The sequence below is a fragment of the Procambarus clarkii genome, chromosome 47 (genome assembly GCF_040958095.1).
Source record: "Procambarus clarkii isolate CNS0578487 chromosome 47, FALCON_Pclarkii_2.0, whole genome shotgun sequence".
Classification (NCBI taxonomy): Eukaryota; Metazoa; Arthropoda; class Malacostraca; order Decapoda; family Cambaridae; genus Procambarus; species Procambarus clarkii.
In genome coordinates this window covers 4,102,596-4,123,499 of record NC_091196.1, presented here as the reverse complement: position 1 = coordinate 4,123,499, position 20,904 = coordinate 4,102,596, and positions in this window count along the sequence as shown.

Below are 20,904 nucleotides of genomic sequence, written 5' to 3'. Positions count from 1 at the left end.
CCTGGAGGATGGGTACATACACACACCAGGTCACTACACACCCTGGAGGCTGGGTAAAAACACCAGGACACTACACACCCTGGAGGCTGGGTACACACACACCAGGACACTACACACCCTGGAGGCTGGGTACACACACACCAGGACACTACACACCCCGGAGGCTGGGTACACACACACACCAGGACACTACACACCCTGGAGGCTAGGTATACACACACACCACGACACTACACACCCTGGAGGCTGGGTAAACACACACCAAGACACTACACACCCTGGAGGCTGGGTACACACACACACCAGGACACTACACACCCTGGAGGCTCGGTACACACACACACCAGGACACTACACACCCTGGAGGCTGGGTACACACACAACAGGACACTTTACACCCTGGAGGTTGGGTACACACACACCAGGACACTACACACCCGGAGGCTTGGTACACACACACCAGGACACTACACACCCTGGAGGCTGGGTACACACACATCGGGACACTACACACCCTGGAAGCTGGGTACACACACACCATGGTACTACACACTCCGGAGGCTGGGTACACACACACCATGACACTACACACCCTGGAGGCTGGGTACACACACACCAGGACACTACACACCCTGGAGGCTGGGTACACACACGCCAGGACACTACACACCCTGGTGGCTGGGTACACACACACCAGGACACTACACACCCTGGAAGTTGGGTACACACACATCAGGACACTACACACTCCAGAGGCTGGGTACACACACACCAGGACACTACACACCCTGGAGGCTGGGTACACACACACACCAGGACACTACACACCCTGGTGGCTGGGTACACACACACACCAGTACACTACACCCCCTGGAGGCTGGGTGTACAAACACACACAAGGACACTACACACCCTGGAGGCTGGGTACACACACTCACCAGGACACTACACACCCTGGAGGCTGGGTACACACACACCAGGACACTACACACACTGGAGGCTGGGTACACACACACCAGGACACTACACACCCTGGAGGCTGGGTACACACACACCATGACACTACACACCCTGGAGGCTGGGTACACTCACACACCAGGACACTACACACCCTGGAGGCTGGGTACACACACACCAGGACACAACGCAGCCTGGAGGCTGGGTACACACACACACCAGGACACTACACACCCTGGAGGCTGGGTACACACACACCAGGATACTACACACCCTGGAGGCTGGGTACACACACACCAGGACACTACACACCCTGGAGGCTGGGTACACACACACACCAGGACACTACACACCCCGGAGGCTGGGTACACAAACACACCAGGACACTACACACCCCGGAGGCTGGGTACACACACACACACCAGGACACTACACACCCCGTAGGCTAGGTACACACACACACACCAGGACACTACACACCCTGGAGGCTGGGTACACACACACACCAGGAAACTACACGCCCTGGTGGCTGGGTACACACACACACCAGTACACTACACCCCCTGGAGGCTGGGTGCACAAACACACACAAGGACACTACACACCCTGGAGGCTGGGTACACACACTCACCAGGACACTACACACCCTGGTGGCTGGGTACACACACACCAGGACACTACACACACTGGAGGCTGGGTACACACACACCAGGACACTACACACTCTGGAGGCTGGGTACACACACACCATGACACTACACACCCTGGAGGCTGGGTACACACACACCAGGACACTACGCAGCCTGGAGGCTGGGTACACACACACACCAGGACACTACACACCCTGGAGGCTGGGTACACACAAACCAGGACACTACACACCCTGGAGGCTGGGTACACACACACCAGGACACTACATACCCTGGAGGCTGGGTACACACACACACCAGGACACTACACACCCTGGAGGCTGGGTACACACACACCAGGACACTACACACCCTGGAGGCTGGGTACACACACACAACAGGACACTATACACCCTGGATGCTGGGTACACACACACCAGGACACTTTGCACCCTGGAGGTTGTGTACACACACACACCAGTATACTACACACCTTGGAGGCTGGGTACACACACACCAGGACACTACACACCCTGGAAACTGGGTACATACACCAGGACACTACACACCCTGGAGGCTGCGTGCACACACCAGGACACTACACACCCTGGAAGCTGGGTACACGCACACCAAGACACTTTAAACCCCGGAGGCTGGGTACACACAAATCAGGACACTATACACCCTGGAGGCTGGGTACACACACACCAGGACACTACACACCCTGGAGGCTGGATACACACACACACCAGGACACTACACACACTGGAGATTGGGTACACACACACACCAGGGCACTACACGCCCTGGAGGCTGGGTACAAACACCAGGACACTACACACCCTGGAGGCTGGGTACACACACACACCAGGACACGACACACCCTGGAGGCTAGGCATACACACACACACCAGGACACTACACACCCTGGAGGCTGGGTACACACACACCAGGACACTACACGCCCTGGAGGCTGGGTACATACACCCCAGGACACTACACATCTTGGAGGCTGGGTACACACTCACCAGAACAGTACACACCTTGGAGGTTGGGTACACACACACCAGAACACTACACACCCTGGAGGCTGGGTACACACACACCATGACACTACACACCCTGGAGGCTGGGTACACACACGCCAGGACACTACACAACCTGGTGGCTGGGTACACACACACCAGGACACTACACACCCTGGAAGTTGGGTACACACACATCAGGACACTACACACTCCAGAGGCTGGGTACACACACACCAGGACACTACACACCCTGGGGGCTGGGTACACACACACCAGGACACTACACACCCTGGGGGCTGGGTACACACACACACCAGGACACTACACGCCCTGGTGGCTGGGTACACACACACACCAGTTCACTACACCCCCTGGAGGCTGGGTGCACAAACACACACAAGGACACTACACACCCTGGAGGCTGGGTACACACACTCACCAGGACACTACACACCCTGGTGGCTGGGAACACACACACCAGGACACTACACACACTGGAGGCTGGGTACACACACACCAGGACACTACACACCCTGGAGGCTGGGTAAACACACACCAAGACACTACACACCCTGGAGGCTGGGTACACACACACACCAGGACACTACACACCCTGGAGGCTCGGTACACACACACACCAGGACACTACACACCCTGGAGGCTGGGTACACACACAACAGGACACTTTACACCCTGGAGGTTGGGTACACACACACCAGGACACTACACACCCGGCGGCTTGGTACACACACACCAGGACACTACACACCCTGGAGGCTGGGTACACACACATCGGGACACTACACACCCTGGAAGCTGGGTACACACACACCATGGTACTACACACTCCGGAGGCTGGGTACACACACACCATGACACTACACACCCTGGAGGCTGGGTACACACACACCAGGACACTACACACCCTGGAGGCTGGGTACACACACGCCAGGACACTACACACCCTGGTGGCTGGGTACACACACACCAGGACACTACACACCCTGGAAGTTGGGTACACACACATCAGGACACTACACACTCCAGAGGCTGGGTACACACACACCAGGACACTACACACCCTGGAGGCTGGGTACACACACACACCAGGACACTACACACCCTGGTGGCTGGGTACACACACACACCAGTACACTACACCCCCTGGAGGCTGGGTGTACAAACACACACAAGGACACTACACACCCTGGAGGCTGGGTACACACACTCACCAGGACACTACAAACCCTGGAGGCTGGGTACACACACACCAGGACACTACACACACTGGAGGCTGGGTACACACACACCAGGACACTACACACCCTGGAGGCTGGGTACACACACACCATGACACTACACACCCTGGAGGCTGGGTACACTCACACACCAGGACACTACACACCCTGGAGGCTGGGTACACACACACCAGGACACAACGCAGCCTGGAGGCTGGGTACACACACACACCAGGACACTACACACCCTGGAGGCTGGGTACACACACACCAGGATACTACACACCCTGGAGGCTGGGTACACACACACCAGGACACTACACACCCTGGAGGCTGGGTACACACACACACCAGGACACTACACACCCCGGAGGCTGGGTACACAAACACACCAGGACACTACACACCCCGGAGGCTGGGTACACACACACACACCAGGACACTACACACCCCGTAGGCTAGGTACACACACACACACCAGGACACTACACACCCTGGAGGCTGGGTACACACACACACCAGGAAACTACACGCCCTGGTGGCTGGGTACACACACACACCAGTACACTACACCCCCTGGAGGCTGGGTGCACAAACACACACAAGGACACTACACACCCTGGAGGCTGGGTACACACACTCACCAGGACACTACACACCCTGGTGGCTGGGTACACACACACCAGGACACTACACACACTGGAGGCTGGGTACACACACACTAGGACACTACACACTCTGGAGGCTGGGTACACACACACCATGACACTACACACCCTGGAGGCTGGGTACACACACACCAGGACACTACGCAGCCTGGAGGCTGGGTACACACACACACCAGGACACTACACACCCTGGAGGCTGGGTACACACAAACCAGGACACTACACACCCTGGAGGCTGGGTACACACACACCAGGACACTACATACCCTGGAGGCTGGGTACACACACACACCAGGACACTACACACCCTGGAGGCTGGGTACACACACACCAGGACACTACACACCCTGGAGGCTGGGTACACACACACAACAGGACACTATACACCCTGGATGCTGGGTACACACACACCAGGACACTTTGCACCCTGGAGGTTGTGTACACACACACACCAGTATACTACACACCTTGGAGGCTGGGTACACACACACCAGGACACTACACACCCTGGAAACTGGGTACATACACCAGGACACTACACACCCTGGAGGCTGCGTGCACACACCAGGACACTACACACCCTGGAAGCTGGGTACACGCACACCAAGACACTTTAAACCCCGGAGGCTGGGTACACACAAATCAGGACACTATACACCCTGGAGGCTGGGTACACACACACCAGGACACTACACACCCTGGAGGCTGGATACACACACACACCAGGACACTACACACACTGGAGATTGGGTACACACACACACCAGGGCACTACACGCCCTGGAGGCTGGGTACAAACACCAGGACACTACACACCCTGGAGGCTGGGTACACACACACACCAGGACACGACACACCCTGGAGGCTAGGCATACACACACACACCAGGACACTACACACCCTGGAGGCTGGGTACACACACACCAGGACACTACACGCCCTGGAGGCTGGGTACATACACCCCAGGACACTACACATCTTGGAGGCTGGGTACACACTCACCAGAACAGTACACACCTTGGAGGTTGGGTACACACACACCAGAACACTACACACCCTGGAGGCTGGGTACACACACACCATGACACTACACACCCTGGAGGCTGGGTACACACACGCCAGGACACTACACAACCTGGTGGCTGGGTACACACACACCAGGACACTACACACCCTGGAAGTTGGGTACACACACATCAGGACACTACACACTCCAGAGGCTGGGTACACACACTCCAGGACACTACACACCCTGGGGGCTGGGTACACACACACCAGGACACTACACACCCTGGGGGCTGGGTACACACACACACCAGTTCACTACACCCCCTGGAGGCTGGGTGCACAAACACACACAAGGACACTACACACCCTGGAGGCTGGGTACACACACTCACCAGGACACTACACACCCTGGTGGCTGGGAACACACACACCAGGACACTACACACACTGGAGGCTGGGTACACACACACCAGGACACTACACACCCTGGAGGCTGGGTACACTCACACACCAGGACACTACACACCCTGGAGGCTGGGTACACACACACCAGGACACTACGCAGCCTGGAGGCTGGATACACACACACACCAGGACACTACACACCCTGGAGGCTGGGTACACACAAACCAGGACACTACACACCCTGGAGGCTGGGTACACACACACCAGGACACTACACACCCTGGAGGCTGGGTACACACACACACCAGGACACTACACACCCTGGAGGCTGGGTACACACACACCAGGACACTACACACCCTGGAGGCTGGGTACACACACACAACAGGACACTATACACCCTGGAGGCTGGGTACACACACACCAGGACACTTTGCACCCTGGAGGTTGGGTACACACACACACCAGTATACTACACACCTTGGAGGCTGGGTACACACACACCAGGACACTACACACCCTGGAAACTGGGTACATACACCAGGACACTACACACCCTGGAGGCTGCGTGCACACACCAGGCCACTACACACCCTGGAGGCTGGGTACACACACACAACAGGACACTATACACCCTGGAGGCTGGGTACACACACACCAGGACACTTTGCACCCTGGAGGTTGGGTACACACACACACCAGTATACTACACACCTTGGAGGCTGGGTACACACACACCAGGACACTACACACCCTGGAAACTGGGTACATACACCAAGACACTACACACCCTGGAGGCTGGGTACACACACATCAAGACACTTTAAACCCCGGAGGCTGGGTACACACAAATCAGGACACTTTACACCCAGGAGGCTGGGTACACACACACCAGGACACTACACACCCTGGAGGCTGGGTACACACACACACCAGGACACTACACACACTGGAGATTGGGAACACACACACACCAGGGCACTACACTCCCTGGAGGCTGGGTACAAACACCAGGACACTACACACCCTGGAGGCTGGGTACACACACACACCAGGACACGACACACCCTGGAGGCTGGGTACACACAAACCAGGACACTACACACCCTGGATGCTGGGTACACACACACCAGGACACTACACACCCTGGCGGCTGGGTACACACACACCAGGACACTACACACCCTGGAGGCTGGGTACACACACACCAGGACACTACTCACCCTGGAGGCTGGGTACACACACACCAGGACACTACACACCCTGGAAGCTGGGTACACACACACCAGGACACTACACACTCCGGAGGCAGGGTACACACACACCAGGACACTACTCACCCTGGAGGCTGGGTACACACACACCAGGACACTACTCACCCTGGAGGCTGGGTACACACACACCAGTACACTACACACCCTGGAAGCTGGGTACACACACACCAGGACACTACACACTCCGGAGGCTGGGTGCACACCCACTAGGACAATACACACCCCGGAGGCTGGGTACATACACACCAGGACACTACACACCTTGGAGGCTGGGTACATACACACCAGGACACTACACACCTTGGAGGCTGGGTACACACTCACCAGAACAGTACACACCTTGGAGGTCGGGTACACACACACCAGAACACTACACACCCTGGAGGCTGGGTACACACACACCATGACACTACACACCCCGGAGGCTGGGTACACACACACTAGGACACTACACACCCTGGAGGCTGGGTACACACACACACCAGGACACTACACACCCTGGAGGCTGGGTACACACACACCAGGACACTACACACCCTGGAGGCTGGGTACACACACACAACAGGACACTATACACCCTGGAGGCTGGGTACACACACACCAAGACACTTTGCACCCTGGAGGCTGGGTACACACACACCAGGACACTACACACCCCGGAGGCTGGGTACACACACACCAGGACACTACACACCCTGGAGGTTGGGTACACACACACCAGGACACTACACACCCTGGAGGCTGGGTACAAGCACCAGGACACTACACACCCTGGAGGCTGGGTACACACACACACCAGGACACTACACACCCTGGAGGTTGGGAACACACACACACCAGGACACTACACACCCTGGAGGCTGGGTACATACACACACCAGGTCACTACACACCCTGGAGGCTGGGTAAAAACACCAGGACACTACACACCCTGGAGGCTGGGTACACACACACCAGGACACTACACACCCTGGAGGCTGGGTACACACACACCAGGACACTACACACCCCGGAGGCTGGGTACACACACACACCAGGACACTACACACCCTGGAGGCTAGGTATACACACACACCACGACACTACACACCCTGGAGGCTGGGTAAACACACACCAAGACACTACACACCCTGGAGGCTGGGTACACACACACACCAAGACACTACACACCCTGGAGGCTCGGTACACACACACACCAGGACACTACACACCCTGGAGGCTGGTTACACACACAACAGGACACTTTACACCCTGGAGGTTGGGTACACACACACCAGGACACTACACACTCCGGAGGCTGGGTACACACACACCATGACATTACACACCCTGGAGGCTGGGTACACACACACCAGGACACTACACACCCTGGAGGCTGGGTACACACACGCCAGGACACTACACACCCTGGTGGCTGGGTACACACACACCAGGACACTACACACCCTGGAAGTTGGGTACACACACATCAGGACACTACACACTCCAGAGGCTGGGTACATACACACCAGGACACTACACACCCTGGAGGCTGGGTACACACACACACCAGGACACTACACACCCTGGTGGCTGGGTACACACACACACCAGTACACTACACCCCCTGGAGGCTGGGTGCACAAACACACACAAGGACACTACACACCCTGGAGGCTGGATACACACACTCACCAGGACACTACACACCCTGGAGGCTGGGTACACACACACCAGGACACTACACACACTGGAGGCTGGGTACACACACACCAGGACACTACACACCCTGGAGGCTGGGTACACACACACACCAGGACACTACACACCCTGGAGGCTGCGTACACACACACCAGGATACTACACACCCTGGAGGCTGGGTACACACACACCAGGACACTACACACCCTGGAGGCTGGGTACACACACACACCAGGACACTACACACCCCGGAGGCTGGGTACACACACACACCAGGACACTACACACCCCGGAGGCTGGGTACACACACACACACCAGGACACTACACACCCCGGAGGCTGGGTACACACACACACACCAGGACACTACACACTCTGGAGGCTGGGTACACACACACCAGGAAATTACACGCCCTGGTGGCTGGGTACACACACACACCAGTACACTACACCCCCTGGAGGCTGGGTGCACAAACACACACAAGGACACTACACACCCTGGAGGCTGGGTACACACACTCACCAGGACACTACACACCCTGGTGGCTGGGTACACACACACCAGGACACTACACACACTGGAGGCTGGGTACACACACACCAGGACACTACACACTCTGGAGGCTGGGTACACACACACCATGACACTACACACCCTGGAGGCTGGGTACACTCACACACCAGGACACTACACACCCTGGAGGCTGGGTACACACACACCAGGACACTACGCAGCCTGGAGGCTGGGTACACACACACACCAGGACACTACACACCCTGGAGGCTGGGTACACACAAACCAGGACACTACACACCCTGGAGGCTGGGTACACACACACCAGGACACTACATACCTTGGAGGCTGGGTCCACACACACACCAGGACACTACACACCCTGGAGGCAGGGTACACACACACCAGGACACTACACACCCTGGAGGCTGGGTACACACACACAACAGGACACTATACACCCTGGAGGCTGGGTACACACACACCAGGACACTTTGCACCCTGGAGGTTGGGTACACACACACACCAGTATACTACACACCTTGGAGGCTGGGTACACACACACCAGGACACTACACACCCTGGAAACTGGGTACATACACCAGGACACTACACACCCTGGAGGCTGCGTGCACACACCAGGACACTACACACCCTGGAGGCTGGGTACACGCACACCAAGACACTTTAAACCCCGGAGGCTGGGTACACACAAATCAGGACACTATACACCCTGGAGGCTGGGTACACACACACCAGGACACTACACACCCTGGAGGCTGGGTACACACACACACCAGGACACTACACACACTGGAGATTGGGTACACACACACACCAGGGCACTACACGCCCTGGAGGCTGGGTACAAACACCAGGACACTACACACCCTGGAGGCTGGGTACACACACACACCAGGACACGACACACCCTGGAGGCTAGGCACACAGACACACACCAGGACACTACACACCCTGGAGGCTGGGTACACACACACCAGGACACTACACGCCCTGGAGGCTGGGTACATACACACCAGGACACTACACATCTTGGAGGCTGGGTACACACTCACCAGAACAGTACACACCTTGGAGGTTGGGTACACACACACCAGAACACTACACACCCTGGAGGCTGGGTACACACACACCATGACACTACACACCCCGGAGGCTGGGTACACACACACTAGGACACTACACACCCTGGAGGCTGGGTACACACACACACCAGGACACTACACACCCTGGAGGCTGGGTACACACACACCAGGACACTACACACCCTGGAGGCTGGGTACACACACACAACAGGACACTATACACCCTGGAGGCTGGGTACACACACACCAGGACACTTTGCACCCTGGAGGCTGGGTACACACACACCAGGACACTACACACCCCGGAGGCTGGGTACACACACACACCAGGACACTACACACCCTGGAGGCTAGGTATACACACACACCACGACACTACACACCCTGGAGGCTGGGTAAACACACACCAAGACACTACACCCCCTGGAGGCTGGGTACACACACACACCAGGACACTACACACCCTGAAGGCTGGGTACACACACACACCAGGACACTACACACCCTGGAGGCTGGGTACACACACAACAGGACACTTTACTCCCTGGAGGTTGGGTACACACACACCAGGACACTACACACCCGGAGGCTTGGTACACACACACCAGGACACTACACACCCTGGAGGCTGGGTACACACACATCGGGACACTACACACCCTGGAAGCTGGGTACACACACACCAGGACACTACACACTCCGGAGGCTGGGTACACACACACCAGGACACTACACACCCTGGAGGCTGGGTACACACACACCAGGACACTACACACCCTGGAGGCTGGGTACACATACGCCAGGACACTACACACCCTGGTGGCTGGGTACACACACACCAGGACACTACACACCCTGGAAGTTGGGTACACACACATCAGGACACTACACACCCTGGAAGTTGGGTACACACACATCAGGACACTACACACTCCAGAGGCTGGGTACACACACACCAGGACACTACACACCCTGGGGGCTGGGTACACACACACACCAGGACACTACACGCCCTGGTGGCTGGGTACACACACACACCAGTACACTACACCCCCTGGAGGCTGGGTGCACAAACACACACAAGGACACTACACACCCTGGAGGCTGGGTACACACACTCACCAGGACACTACACACCCTGGTGGCTGGGAACACACACACCAGGACACTACACACACTGGAGGCTGGGTACACACACACCAGGACACTACACACCCTGGAGGCTGGGTACACACACACCATGACACTACACACCATGGAGGCTGGGTACACTCACACACCAGGACACTACACACCCTGGAGGCTGGGTACACACACACCAGGATACTACGCAGCCTGGAGGCTGGGTACACACACACACCAGGACACTACACACCCTGGAGGCTGGGTACACACAAACCAGGACACTACACACCCTGGAGGCTGGGTACACACACACCAGGACACTACACACCCTGGAGGCTGGGTACACACACACACCAGGACACTACACACCCTGGAGGCTGGGTACACACACACCAGGACACTACACACCCTGGAGGCTGGGTACACACACACAACAGGACACTATACACCCTGGAGGCTGGGTACACACACACCAGGACACTTTGCACCCTGGAGGTTGGGTACACACACACACCAGTATACTACACACCTTGGAGGCTGGGTACACACACACCAGGACACTACACACCCTGGAGGCTGCGTGCACACACCAAGACACTACACACCCTGGAGGCTGGGTACACACACATCAAGACACTTTAAACCCCGGAGGCTGGGTACACACAAATCAGGACACTTTACACCCTGGAGGCTTTGTACACACACACCAGGACACTACACACCCTGGAGGCTGGGTACACACACACACCAGGACACTACACACACTGGAGATTGGGTACACACACACACCAGGGCACTACACGCCCTGGAGGCTGGGTACAAACACCAGGACACTACACACCCTGGAGGCTGGGTACACACACACACCAGGACACTACACCAGGGCGAATGTGGTCCCAATATACAAAAAAGGCGACAGACAAGAGGCACTGAACTACAGGCCAGTGTCCTTGACTTGTATACCATGCAAGGTGATGGAGAAGATCGTGAGAAAAAACCTGGTAACACATCTGGAGAGAAGGGACTTCGTGACAAATCGCCAACATGGATTCAGGGAGGGTAAATCTTGCCTTACAGGCTTGATAGAATTCTACGATCAGGTGACACAGATTAAGCAAGAAAGAGAGGGCTGGGCGGACTGCATTTTCTTGGATTGTCGGAAAGCCTTTGACACAGTACCGCATAAGAGGCTGGTACATAAGCTGGAGAGACAGGCAGGTGTAGCTGGTAAGGTGCTCCAGTGGATAAGGGAGTATCTAAGCAATAGGAAGCAGAGAGTTACGGTGAGGGGTGAGACCTCCGATTGGCGTGAAGTCACCAGTGGAGTCCCACAGGGCTCTGCACTCGGTCCTATCTTGTTTCTGATATATGTAAATGATCTCCCGGAGGGTATCGATTCATTTCTCTCAATGTTTGCGGACGATGCTAAAATTATGAGAAGGATTAAAACAGAAGAGGACTGTTTGAGGCTTCAAGAAGACCTAGACAAGCTGAAGGAATGGTCGAACAAATGGTTGTTAGAGTTTAACCCAACCAAATGTAATGTAATGAAGATAGGTGTAGGGAGCAGGAGGCCAGATACAAGGTATCATCTGGGAGAGGAAATTCTTCAGGAGTCAGAGAAGGAAAAAGACTTGGGGGTTGATATCACGCCAGACCTGTCTCCTGCAGCACATATCAAGCGGATAACATCAGCGGCATATGCCAGGCTGGCCAACATACGAACGGCATTCAGAAACTTGTGTAAAGAATCATTCAGAACTTTGTATACCACATATGTCAGGCCAATCCTGGAGTATGCAGCCCCAGCATGGAGTCCATATCTAGTCAAGGATAAGACTAAACTGGAAAAGGTTCAAAGGTTTGCCACCAGACTAGTACCCGAGCTGAGAGGTATGAGCTACGAGGAGAGACTACGGGAATTAAACCTCACTTCGCTGGAAGACAGAAGAGTTAGGGGGGACATGATCACCACATTCAAGATTCTGAAGGGGATTGATAGGGTAGATAAAGACAGTCTATTTAACACAAGGGGAACACGCACAAGGGGACACAGGTGGAAACTGAGTGCCCAAATGAGCCACAGAGATATTAGAAAGAACTTTTTTAGTGTCAGAGTGGTTGACAAATGGAATGCATTAGGGGGTGATGTGGTGGAGGCTCACTCCATACACAGTTTCAAGTGTAGATATGACAGAGCCCGATAGGCTCAGGAATCTGTACACCTGTTGATTGACGGTTGAGAGGCGGGACCAAAGAGCCAGAGCTCAACCCCCGCAAACACAACTAGGTGAGTACAACTAGGTGAGTACTACACACCCTGGAGGCTGGGTACACACACACACCAGGACACTACACACCCTGGAGGCTGGGTACACACACACCAGGACACTACACGCCCTGGAGGCTGGGTACACACACACACCAGGACACGACACACCCTGGAGGCTGGGTACACACAAACCAGGACACTACACACCCTGGATGCTGGGTACACACATACCAGGACACTACACACCCTGGCGGCTGGGTACACACACACCAGGACACTACACACCCTGGAGGCTGGGTACACACACACCAGGACACTACTCACCCTGGAGGCTGGGTACACATACACCAGGACACTACACACCCTGGAAGCTGGGTACACACACACCAGGACACTACACACTCCGGAGGCTGGGTACACACACACCAGGACACTACACACCCCGGAGGCTGGGTACATACACACCAGGACACTACACACCTTGGAGGCTGGGTACACACTCACCAGAACAGTACACACCTTGGAGGTTGGGTACACACACACCAGAACACTACACACCCTGGAGGCTGGGTACACACACACCATGACACTACACACCCCGGAGGCTGGGTACACACACACTAGGACACTACACACCCTGGAGGCTGGGTACACACACACACCAGGACACTACACACCCTGGAGGCTGGGTACACACACACCAGGACACTACACACCCTGGAGGCTGGGTACACACACACAACAGGACACTATACACCCTGGAGGCTGGGTACACACACACCAAGACACTTTGCACCCTGGAGGCTGGGTACACACACACCAGGACACTACACACCCCGGAGGCTGGGTACACACACACCAGGACACTACACACCCTGGAGGTTGGGTACACACACACCAGGACACTACACACCCTGGAGGCTGGGTACAAGCACCAGGACACTACACACCCTGCAGGCTGGGTACACACACACACCAGGACACTACACACCCTGGAGGCTGGGTACACACACACCAGGACACTACACACCCCGGAGGCTGGGTACACACACACACCAGGACACTACACACCCTGGAGGCTAGGTATACACACACACCACGACACTACACACCCTGGAGGCTGGGTAAACACACACCAAGACACTACACACCCTGGAGGCTGGGTACACACACACACCAGGACACTACACACCCTGAAGGCTCGGTACACACACACACCAGGACACTACACACCCTGGAGGCTGGGTACACACACAACAGGACACTTTACACCCTGGAGGTTGGGTAAACACACACCAGGACACTACACACCCGGAGGCTTGGTACACACACACCAGGACACTACACACCCTGCAGGCTGGGTACACACACACCAGGACACTACACACTCCGGAGGCTGGGTACACACACACCATGACACTACACACCCTGGAGGCTGGGTACACACACACCAGGACACTACACACCCTGGAGGCTGGGTACACACACGCCAGGACACTACACACCCTGGTGGCTGGGTACACACACACCAGGACACTACACACCCTGGAAGTTCGGTACACACACATCAGGACACTACACACTCCAGAGGCTGGGTACACACACACCAGGACACTACACGCCCTGGAGGCTGGGTACACACACACACCAGGACACTACACACCCTGGTGGCTGGGTACACACACACACCAGTACACTACACCCCCTGGAGGCTGGGTGCACAAACACACACAAGGACACTACACACCCTGGAGGCTGGGTACACACACTCACCAGGACACTACACACCCTGGAGGCTGGGTACACACACACCAGGACACTACACACACTGGAGGCTGGGTACACACACACCAGGACACTACACACCCTGGAGGCTGGGTACACACACACCATGACACTACACACCCTGGAGGCTGGGTACACTCACACACCAGGACACTACACACCCTGGAGGCTGGGTACACACACACCATGACACAACGCAGCCTGGAGGCTGGGTACACACACACACCAGGACACTACACACCCTGGAGGCTGGATACACACACACCAGGATACTACACACCCTGGAGGCTGGGTACACACACACCAGGACACTACACACCCTGGTGGCTGGGTACACACACACACCAGGACACTACACACCCCGGAGGCTGGGTACACACACACACCAGGACACTACACACCCCGGAGGCTGGGTACACACACACACACCAGGACACTACACACCCCGGAGGCTGGGTACACACACACACACCAGGACACTACACACCCTGGAGGCTGGGTACACACACACACCAGGAAACTACACGCCCTGGTGGCTGGGTACACACACACACCAGTACACTACACCCCCTGGAGGCTGGGTGCACAAACACACACAAGGACACTACACACCCTGGAGGCTGGGTACACACACTCACCAGGACACTACACACCCTGGTGGCTGGGTACACACACACCAGGACACTACACACACTGGAGGCTGGGTACACACACACCAGGACACTACACACTCTGGAGGCTGGGTACACACACACCATGACACTACACACCCTGGAGGCTGGGTACACTCACACACCAGGACACTACACACCCTGGAGGCTGGGTACACACACACCAGGACACTACGCAGCCTGGAGGCTGGGTACACACACACACCAGGACACTACACACCCTGGAGGCTGGGTACACACAAACCAGGACACTACACACCCTGGAGGCTGGGTACACACACACCAGGACACTACACACCCTGGAGGCTGGGTACACACACACACCAGGACACTACACACCCTGGAGGCTGGGTACACACACACCAGGACACTACACACCCTGGAGGCTGGGTACACACACACAACAGGACACTATACACCCTGGAGGCTGGGTACACACACACCAGGACACTTTGCACCCTGGAGGTTGGGTACACACACACACCAGTATGCTACACACCTTGGAGGCTGGGTACACACACACCAGGACACTACACACCCTGGAAACTGGGTACATACACCAGGACACTACACACCCTGGAGGCTGCGTGCACACACCAGGACACTACACACCCTGGAGGCTGGGTACACGCACACCAAGACACTTTAAACCCCGGAGGCTGGGTACACACAAATCAGGACACTATACACCCTGGAGGCTGGGTACACACACACCAGGACACTACACACCCTGGAGGCTGGGTACACACACACACCAGGACACTACACACACTGGAGATTGGGTACACACACACACCAGGGCACTACACGCCCTGGAGGCTGGGTACAAACACCAGGACACTACACACCCTGGAGGCTGGGTACACACACACACCAGGACACGACACACCCTGGAGGCTAGGCACACACACACACACCAGGACACTACACACCCTGGAGGCTGGGTACACACACACCAGGACACTACACGCCCTGGAGGCTGGGTACACACACACACCAGGACACTACACACCCTGGAGGCTGGGTACACACACACACCAGGACACTACACACCCTGGAGGCTGGGTACACACACACCAGGACACTACACGCCCTGGAGGCTGGGTACACACACACACCAGGACACGACACACCCTGGAGGCTGGGTACACACAAACCAGGACACTACACACCCTGGATGCTGGGTACTCACACACCAGGACACTACACACCCTGGCGGCTGGGTACACACACACCAGGACACTACACACCCTGGAGGCTGGGTACACACACACCAGGACACTACACACTCCGGAGGCTGGGTACACACACACACCAGGACACTACTCACCCTGGAGGCTGGGTACACACACACCAGGACACTACACACCCTGGAAGCTGGGTACACACACACCAGGACACTACACACTCCGGAGGCTGGGTGCACACACACTAGGACAATACACACCCTGGAGGCTGGGTACATACACACCAGGACACTACACACCTTGGAGGCTGGGTACACACTCACCAGAACAGTACACACCTTGGAGGTTGGGTACACACACACCAGAACTCTACACACCCTGGAGGCTGGGTACACACACACCATGACACTACACACCCCGGAGGCTGGGTACACACACACTAGGACACTACACACCCTGGAGGCTGGGTGCACACACACACACCAGGACACTACACACCCTGGAGGCTGGGTACACACACACCAGGACACTACACACCCTGGAGGCTGGGTACACACACACAACAGGACACTATACACCCTGGAGGCTGGGTACACACACACCAGGACACTTTGCACCCTGGAGGCTGGGTACACACACACCAGGACACTACACACCCCGGAGGCTGGGTACACACACACCAGGACACTACACACCCTGGAGGTTGGGTACACACACACCAGGACACTACACACCCTGGAGGCTGGGTACAAGCACCAGGACACTACACACCCTGGAGGCTGGGTACACACACACACCAGGACACTACACACTCTGGAGGTTGGGTACACACACACCAGGACGCTACACACCCTGGAGGCTGGGTACATACACACACCAGGACACTACACACCCTGGAGGCTGGGTAAAAACACCAGGACACTACACACCCTGTAGGCTGGGTACATACACACCAGGACACTACACACCCTGGAGGCTGGGTACACACACACCAGGACACTACACACCCCGGAGGCTGGGTACACACACACACCAGGACACTACACACCCTGGAGGCTAGGTATACACACACACCACGACACTACACACCCTGGAGGCTGGGTAAACACACACCAAGACACTACACACCCTGGAGGCTGGGTACACACACACACCAGGACACTACACACCCTGGAGGCTGGGTACACACACACACCAGGACACTACACACCCTGGAGGCTGGGTACACACACAACAGGACACTTTACACCCTGGAGGTTGGGTACACACACACCAGGACACTACACACCCGGAGGCTTGGTACACACACACCAGGACACTACACACCCTGGAGGCTGGGTACACACACATCGGGACACTACACACCCTGGAAGCTGGGTACACACACACCAGGACACTACACACTCCGGAGGCTGGGTACACACACACCATGACACTACACACCCTGGAGGCTGGGTACACACACACCAGGACACTACACACCCTGGAGGCTGGGTACACACACGCCAGGACACTACACACCCTGGTGGCTGGGTACACACACACCAGGACACTACACACCCTGGAAGTTGGGTACACACACATCAGGACACTACACACTCCAGAGGCTGGGTACACACACACCAGGACACTACACACCCTGGAGGCTGGGTACACACACACTCCAGGACACTACACACCCTGGTGGCTGGGTACACACACACACCAGTACACTACACCCCCTGGTGGCTGGGTGCACAAACACACACAAGGACACTACACACCCTGGAGGCTGGGTACACACACTCACCAGGACACTACACACCCTGGAGGCTGGGTACACACACACCAGGACACTACACACCCTGGGGGCTGGGTACACACACACCATGACACTACACACCCTGGAGGCTGGGTACACTCACACACCAGGACACTACACACCCTGGAGGCTGGGTACACACACACCAGGACACAACGCAGCCTGGAGGCTGGGTACACACACACACCAGGACACTACACACCCTGGAGGCTGGGTACACACACACCAGGACACTACACACCCTGGAGGCTGGGTACACACACACCAGGACACTACACACCCTGGAGGCTGGGTACACACACACACACCAGGACACTACACACCCCGGAGGCTGGGTACACACACACACCAGGACACTACACACCCCGGAGGCTGGGTACACACACACACACCAGGACACTTCACACCCCGGAGGCTGGGTACACACACACACACCAGGACACTACACACCATGGAGGCTGGGTACACACACACACACCAGGACACTACACACCCCGGAGGCTGTGTACACACACACACACCAGGACACTACACACCCTGGAGGCTGGGTACACACACACCAGGACACTACACACCCTGGAGGCTGGGTACACACACACACCAGGACACTACACACCCTGGAGGCTGGGTACACACACACACAAGGACACTACACACCCCGGAGGCTGGGTACACACACACACCAGGACACTACACACCCCGGAGGCTGGGTACACACACACACACCAGGACACTACACACCGCGGAGGCTGGGTACACACTCACACACCAGGACACTACACACCCTGGAGGCTGGGTACACACACACACCAGGACACTACACACCCCGGAGGCTGGGTACACACACGCACCAGGACACTACACACCCCGGAGGCTGGGTACACACACACACACACCAGGACACTACACGCCCCGGAGGCTGGGTACACACACACACACACCAGGACACTACACACCCCGGAGGCTGGGTACACACACACACACCAGGACACTGCACACCCCGAAGACTGCGGTGCTCTCCTTTATTGTGTGGTATACGAGCAGGGATGCAAGGTGGCGTGATGCAACACAGGAAACAGTGCAGCATGATGCAACTCAGGAAACAGTGTAGCATGATGCAACACAGTAAACAGTGTAGCATGATGCAACACAGTAAACAGTGTAGCATGATGCAACACAGGAAACAGTGTAGCATGATGCAGCACAGGAAACAGTGTAGCATGATGCGACTCAGAAAATAGTGTAGCATGATGCAACACAGTAAACAGTGTAGCATGATGCAACACAGGAAGCAGTGTAGCATGATGCAACACAGGAAACAGTGCAGCAAGATGCAACACAGGAAGCCATCCCCTTTACCCGTATATCAATCGTCGTTAGCTTGGTGTCTTGTCTTAGGTTCAGTATTTTAGTCCATCTGGGAGCTCCTGTTATGACTCACATTGCATCATTTTGAATAACCTCAACGTTTGTCCACTGGCCAGCAGAAAGAGTGAGTAAGGCAGACACTGCATAATCAACTAGGGAACTAACGGCCAGCAGAAAGAGTGAGTAAG